The sequence below is a fragment of the Quercus robur genome, chromosome 5, assembly GCF_932294415.1.
Source record: "Quercus robur chromosome 5, dhQueRobu3.1, whole genome shotgun sequence".
Classification (NCBI taxonomy): Eukaryota; Viridiplantae; Streptophyta; class Magnoliopsida; order Fagales; family Fagaceae; genus Quercus; species Quercus robur.
The window spans coordinates 82,259,138-82,266,466 of NC_065538.1; the positions used below are offsets into that span (position 1 = coordinate 82,259,138).

General features: G+C 35.3%; 1 long non-coding RNA gene across 2 annotated transcripts in view; it reads right to left on the reverse strand.

Moving 5' to 3' along the window:
• LOC126727382 (uncharacterized) overlaps positions 1–5,747 on the reverse strand; it is a 29,427-nt gene extending 23,680 nt beyond the window's left edge. For both annotated transcript variants that reach the window (XR_007656232.1, XR_007656233.1), the window contains exon 1: positions 5,104–5,747. This is a non-coding gene — a long non-coding RNA (uncharacterized LOC126727382). The remainder of the gene's footprint in view (positions 1–5,103) is intronic.
• Positions 5,748–7,329: the final 1,582 nt, after the last annotated feature.

Consider the following 7,329-nt stretch of genomic DNA (forward strand, 5'->3'; position numbering starts at 1 on the left):
TTTTTTTTCATGCACAACAGCTTTTAGGAGACAGTGCACTGTTCATGCACTGTTTGTACATTGTTCATTACTGTTTGTGCACTGTTTATTAGAAAACAAAAATTAAAAATGAGACCTACGACACTATTTACACATTTAAAAATTATTTTGCTACAGTGTTTTCAGTTTTCAGTTTTAGCAAAAATAAGTTGTATCCAAACGGACCCTAAATGAAAATATATAAGTCTTATCAGTTATCATACAGTCGATCACCACATTGATAGGTTTTTTTTTTTTTTTTTTTTTTTTGGGGGGGGGGGGGGGTTTGTTTTCACTTTGCAGCTCGTACCATCAAAGATGGTAAAGAATTGTTAGCTATTATAGGCAAGTCGCCAGTTAAGTGGATGTGACAAGTTTCATTTAGTTTATTATCGCAAATGACACCATTGATATACAAAATCTGGTAACTATCTCGTGGCAAACAAGGTCTGGTATCAAAACTTTTTAGGAATAATTAATTAAAAAATATCCTAAGTACACCCGTTAACTGGACTTATTTTTATATGTTAAATCCTTTTGTCATTAGGGTATTAATAGATAGTGGCACCTATGTGGCCTAGATTTGTACGTGTTAAATGACTTGTAGTGTCAAATATTCAATGTGTCTTATAGTTAATTTAAAAATGGCCACTATACTTGGGCTTGTGATTTGATATATTTTCAATAGTCTTAGTTTTTTTATTGAAAGTTTCTAGACTCAATTATAGATATATTGTTAGTGTGTACTTTCAATCAGTTTCTTCAAATCATGATTTTTAGCCCAAAAAAAAAAATTAAATCATGATTTATCTTTACTCTTATAGCACAAACATATCTACTTTAGGTCTGTTTGTTTTGTGCGTCTCTCGTCCACGTTTTATGCGTTTTTCATTTCATTTTTTTTTTTTTAGCTCAGCGCCTCATGAACAGTGCAATCAGGCATAAACAGTAATTTTAAAAGTGAACAGTAACCGAAAAATGATTTTTTTTTTTATTGTTTTCAATTTTCAGTTTTCAGCAAAATAAGCGGTATTCAAACGCACACTTTATTTACGTAATTTCTTTGGGTTTTTAATGGCACTTCAATCTGACCAATATGAATATCTGCCAAGAATTATTCTATAGAACAAGTTGTAACTTCGGATGTGTACTTTTTATTATATTTTAGTCTCCAGAAAATATAATATGAATAACTTTTTGTCAAGGAAAAAAAAGAAAAAAGAAAAGAAAAGATATTCTCTATAGGAGATTGTATCTTGGTGGGGCTTATGTATCAATGAGACACATGTCTTATGCCCCTGACGCATATGAAAATTTTCCTCCCTATAGTCTGTATGGAGTGAAAGAGGTAAAAGAGAAATTACAAACAGAAATGAAATAGAATATCTATAGCAAATTTATGGTCTGTTTGGATTGAGGGAGAGGAATGGGGAGTAGAGTAGAGTAAAGTAGATTTAGTACAAAATTTGCTTATTTTTAGCTAACTTTACTCTACTTCCCTTCACTTCCCCTCCTTCCTCCCTCCATCCAAACAAGCTATTAGTGTCCTATCCATGTTTTCGAAAACCATTTTACACTCTCATGATTTTATTACACACACAAACCTCATAAAGTCTGACTAAGTTCTTAAAGGAAAATTTACCGCATATTACACAAACAGCCAAATGGCTCATGGTCAAATACTACTAGGAGGCCTGACCCGGCTTCACTTCCAACTCAATGCCTTGCAAATCTTCCCCACCGGGCACCTTCATACCCGAATACACCCGAACTATACCCAAGTTCTCAACACCATAAAATGCCTGCTAATTCACCCCGTCTGAAACCACACTTCTAGACATCATATGCACCAAACATTGTCGTAATTGGTCTCATCCCTCCACCATATACTTAATCCATACTCGGATGATGGTACTCAACTAGTATTTGACCTGCCCCAATTGGGTATTACTGAACATATGGGGCTTGCATATGAACGGTTTGAACCGAAACATTACTGGGTTGCACCGGACTCGGGATGTAATTAACGAGTACATGTTGTACCGCTTGACTCGGATAGCGAGGATCCGAAATGTAATGGATTAATGGGTTTCCCGGGTATAGGCTACTGTGTGTATCAGAAGAACAAGATCAAGCTAGTAGTTTAAGGCATTTATGGAGAGGAGTATGGAGCTTACATATCCAAAGAATGGGCTTGAAAGAAAGCATTACCAAACAAATTAAGCCAATCAGATGAATTGCAAGATCACCACAGAAAATGCTTGCAATCAGTGCAAGAAAGATGTAGATAGTGCTATAGAGATCATTTTGAAGCATTAGGCAATGATTTGAGGACAAAATTATTTTTTATTTTTTATTTTTTGAGAAACTAGACTCCAAGTCTAGGCTTTTATTGGAAAACAGAAAAACCAAAATACAAAGTATCAATGAACATCAAAAATAGCCAAGGGTGCAATGTTAGGTGGTAAGTCCTCCATCCAAGCCTGAAACACATCACTATATTTGGCTTTTTTAGCTAGAGCATCTGCTACCCTATTACAAGACCTTTTAACATGCTTGAACTCAACTGTGGAAAGACTAGAGGCTAGCACTAAAATGTCATCAATAAGGTTGCCGTATGGGGCCTCACATACTCCACCGTGGCTTAAAGCTTGGATCATTGTCAACGAGTCTCCTTCAACAATGATATCATGAATACCAACTTCATATGTGAACTTCACCGCTCTTCTGCACGCCATTACTTCAACCTTCGGCACTGAGTTAGGGAGAGGGATACGCTCTAACATGGCTGCTATCACTTCTTCATTTCTATCACAGATGATCACACCGACACCAGCCGAGTTGGAATTGTTGAATACTGCGCCGTCGAAATTTGCTTTGAATGGTAGAGAACTCGGAGGGCACCATGATTGCGTGGAGTTAGCCGTGGAGTTGCTAGTGGTTTGGACTTCTTGTGCGTCGAGGTAGTCTTGTAGAAACTTTATAGCTTGAGGGCCAACCATATTCAGTGGAGGAGATGGGAGTCTAATCCTCAGTTTGTTTCGCCGTTGCCAAAGACTCCACGCCATACATATGAACAACTGAGCTCTGTTATCCTTTATAACCTGCAAAAATCTAGATAGAAGGTCAGTAAAATCAATCGGTAGTGAGGAGATGGCTTGGATGAACCAACCATGCTCCCTCTACACTTGTTCCACCTCGGGGCAGTCCAGCACCATATGCAGTGAGTCTTCAGCCACTTCCTTGCAAATTGGGCACAGATTCACATCAACAATGTGCCGCCCGATGAGACTATCCATTGTGGCCAAGGTTCTGTTGCAAGCTCTCCAAGCAAATACCTTTACCTTGTTTGGAACTTGTAGCTTCCAAAGGCCTCTCCAAAATTGCTTCTGGGGGTTTGGGTTAGAGCTACTAGCATTATTGACCAAAGCTGAATTGGCCAACATTCTATAAGCACTTCAGGTTGTAAAGACACCCATTGGCATATGGGACCATATTAGACGATCCGGAGGGAGTCTAGCACTAAGGGGGATGCTGAGAATCAACTTTGCATCAAGTGGCGTGAACAATTGCTAGACTTGATCCACCCTCCAAGTGGCTGACTCGAGATTAATGAGAGTGCAAACTTTAGCATTAAGTGGGAGAGAAGAGGGGGGGGGGGGGGGAGGATCATCACTGTTTTGCACACTTGATCAAGCAGCCACTTATCCTCCCTTATACAAACAGATTGGCCATTCCTAACTCGCCAAACCATGCCTTTTCTCACCACATCTCTAGCACTAAGGATGATCTTCCAAGCGTATGACCCCACCATGCATTCATTGGCTTCAAGAATAGAGCAATTAGGGAAAAATCTCGCTTTAAACACTTTATAACTAAGGGAATCCAGGTTGTGCATCATGCGCCATACTTGCTTTGCTAACAAAGCATCATTAAATTTTTCAATCTCTTTGTACCCCATACCACCACTTTCTTTTGCTTCACATAGGCGTTCCCAACTTACCCAATGATTTTTCCTTCCCTCATTGCCGTACCCCCACCAAAATTTTCTAATCATGGTCTCCAACTAGCGGATCAAACCCTTAGGGAGCTTAAAACAACTCATTGCATAGGTTGGAATGGCTTGTATCACAGACTTGATCAAATCCTCTTTATCGGCTTGAGATAGAAGTTTTTCTTTCCACCCTTGAAGCTTATTCCACACACGCTCCTTAATGTAAGAAAAACTTTCTTTTTTCCCTCTACCCACAAGGGCCGGAAGGCCCAGGTATTTTTCAAATTTTCTTATGGAAGGCACACCCAGGAGCTGTTGGATACTTTCTTGCACATCTAGAGAAGTATTGGTACTAAAGAAAAGGTTGGTTTTATCCTTGTTTATTTTCTGCCCACTACCTCTTTCATAGGTGGCCAAAATGTCTAAAATGACTTGACATTCAGATTGCTTTGCCCAGTAGAAAGAGAACACTATCATTTGCAAAGAAAAGGTGAGATACACGAGGTCCATTATGACAAATAGATACCCCCCTTATTGCACCATTAGATTCAGCTTTATGAAGGAGCCCTTGAAGGCCAATTGCACACAACTGGAACATATAAGGAGACAAAGGGTCGCCTTGGCAGAGCCCCCTAGTGGGTTTTATGTGACCCACAGGTTCCTCGTTAAAAAGCACAACATAGGAAATAGATTTAATGCACACATAATAATAGACACAAAGCTATCTGAGAACCCCAAATGCAACATCATTTTTTCTAAGAAACTCCACTCAACTCTATCGTAAGCCTTACTCATGTCTAGTTTAAGAGCCATGTAACCTGATTTTCCTTGAGTTTTCCTTTTTAAATAATGTAAGGTTTCAAACGCAACAAGCACATTATCAGTAATTAATCTGCCTAAAAGGAAAGCACTTTGAGATTCAGAGACCACATGAGGAAGTACAAATTTCAGTTGGTTCACCAACACCTTAGCAATAATTTTGTAGAAAACATTGCAAAGGCTAATAGGCCTGAATTCAGAGACTTTATTGGGATTTTTTACTTTAGGTATCAACGAGATGAAAGTGGAGTTTATGGATTCAAGGATAGTACCTTCATTCAGAATAGCAAGGACTGCCTTGGTGACATCCTCTCCTACAATGTGCCAGAATGATAATTAGTTAATTACATCTAAAATGTATTATTTGAAAAACCCTAAGACAAAAAGCATTGTATTGGTCTCTGATAAAAATAGAAATCTGGTTTAAATGCAATGAAATTTTAACAACTTAAACCATGGGCTAAGGTCTACCTCAGCTGACTCTAATGCACATCACTTTATGTGTACAATCTTCAAAGTTCAAATGAGCTAGTCAGCCAACCCTTTAAAATTTTCTCCCTCTTTCTTGGCTGGGAGAGAGGATTCAATTTTTTATTTTTCGTGTTTTCAGAGTTGGACTTTTTTATTATATATTTTAGAGAGATTTACTAGGTACGTGTATGGCAACGGATTAAAAACTAGCTTTTTGTTTAAACTAGTCACGAACATGCACGGAAAAGTTATTGAGTTTGAAAAAAATGAAGAAATATTTAACTTCTATATTTTTCCATAGTTTAGAAGTGTTGTCTAATACTGAATGTTATAGAGTTGCAAGTGCATAGTTACCGAAACTTACAAAGTAATTTACAATTCTTAAATTAATAAAGCAAAACTCCCAATAGTTATATATACATATACTCAAAACTAATATAAACTACAAATATATATACAGATACCATGATATGGGGAAGACATACCAAGTTTCAAATTTGAGTAGCAATATGACTTTCTCGTAGTAATAACAATATAGACAATTTAAAATATGAAGCAACATCAAAATTATAATATCTAATTCCATTATCTTTTATGTTGAATCCAAACAAATAATTAATTGAAATTAATCCAAACAAATAATTAATCAACCAAAAATCATAGCTTTTAATAAGAAAACAAAAAATCACATGAACCTAAATAAAAAGCATTTAAGGTGAAGAACTAAGATCAACCTATTGAGACGCAAAGGCCAAAAACCCCAAGACCTAATACCTCAAAATTTATAAAATCCCCAAATTCTACTTCAAAACCAAACCAAATTCAACAAATTTATATATAACATACCAAATAAAAATTTATCATTCCCTAGGCTAGAAGACATAGGTTGCAGCTTTGATTTTTCTCCAAAAAAATAGAAATGTTTTATCTGCCATGTACAATATAAAAAAATAATTGGTAGAAATTTCAATCCAAAAACCAAACCCATGAAAAAAAATGTCAATATAAATATGGAGATTAACCCAATTACTTAAAAGAAAATCAATTCCAAACATAACATAAGAATAAGATAGAAAGAAAATCTCAAGCACATATGAAAGCAAATTAAAAATTTGACATAAAAGATAAAATTCATTAATAACAATATAAACAAATATCCACATATGTTGAATTGAAATTTTATTAATAAGAACAATATAAACAAATTCGACATAAAATTCATTAGTCAGAGAAGAAAATTGAATAAGATTGCTTGCGTTTTTAATTATATATTTTTACGTTAGTCTTTGTGTTTTTTTTTTTTTTTTTTTTTTTTTTTTTAATTTTTAATCGTAAAGTGAAGTTAAGTTTAGGGTTTTAAGATGGTTATTGCTAAGGTTTTGAGGAGGGAAAAGAGACTCCTAATAGGAGGCCTCTTTTTTTTCTTAATCCTAACCTTTTTTTTTTTTTTTTTTGGAATCCTAAAGTGAAGTTAAGATGGGTTTTGAGATGGTAATTGTTAAGACTTTGAGGAGAGGAGAGAGAGTCCTAACAGGAGTCTCTCTCTCTCTCTCTCTCTCTCTCTCTCTCTCTCTCTCTCTCTCTCTCTCTCTCTCTCTCTCTCTCTCTCTCAAATGAGTCTTTTATTTTTTTGAGTTTTATTTTCAACGTGAGTCTTTTTTTTTTTTTTTTTTTTGAGTCCTATTAGAATTTTTATTTTTATATAGATTATCAACGTAATGATAATGATGAGTTTGAATTTAACTTGGACTTGTTAGAAAGATAGAGTTTCACTCCTTGTTAAGTTTGGACTAAACAAAAATAATTATATTTAAATATTATGCTGATTGGAAAACTGTGAGAGTTTCAGAAGCTTTAGCTATATATATATATATATATATATATATATAGATAGATAGATTATCCAAAGTTTATGTGTCCCACACAATTTTTAGTCTTACTTTGTTTCAAATAATCTAACTTTCAGTTTTTTAAAAAATAAGCTAACTTTTAACTTTTTTTCTCACATTATGCGAATAAGATACTAA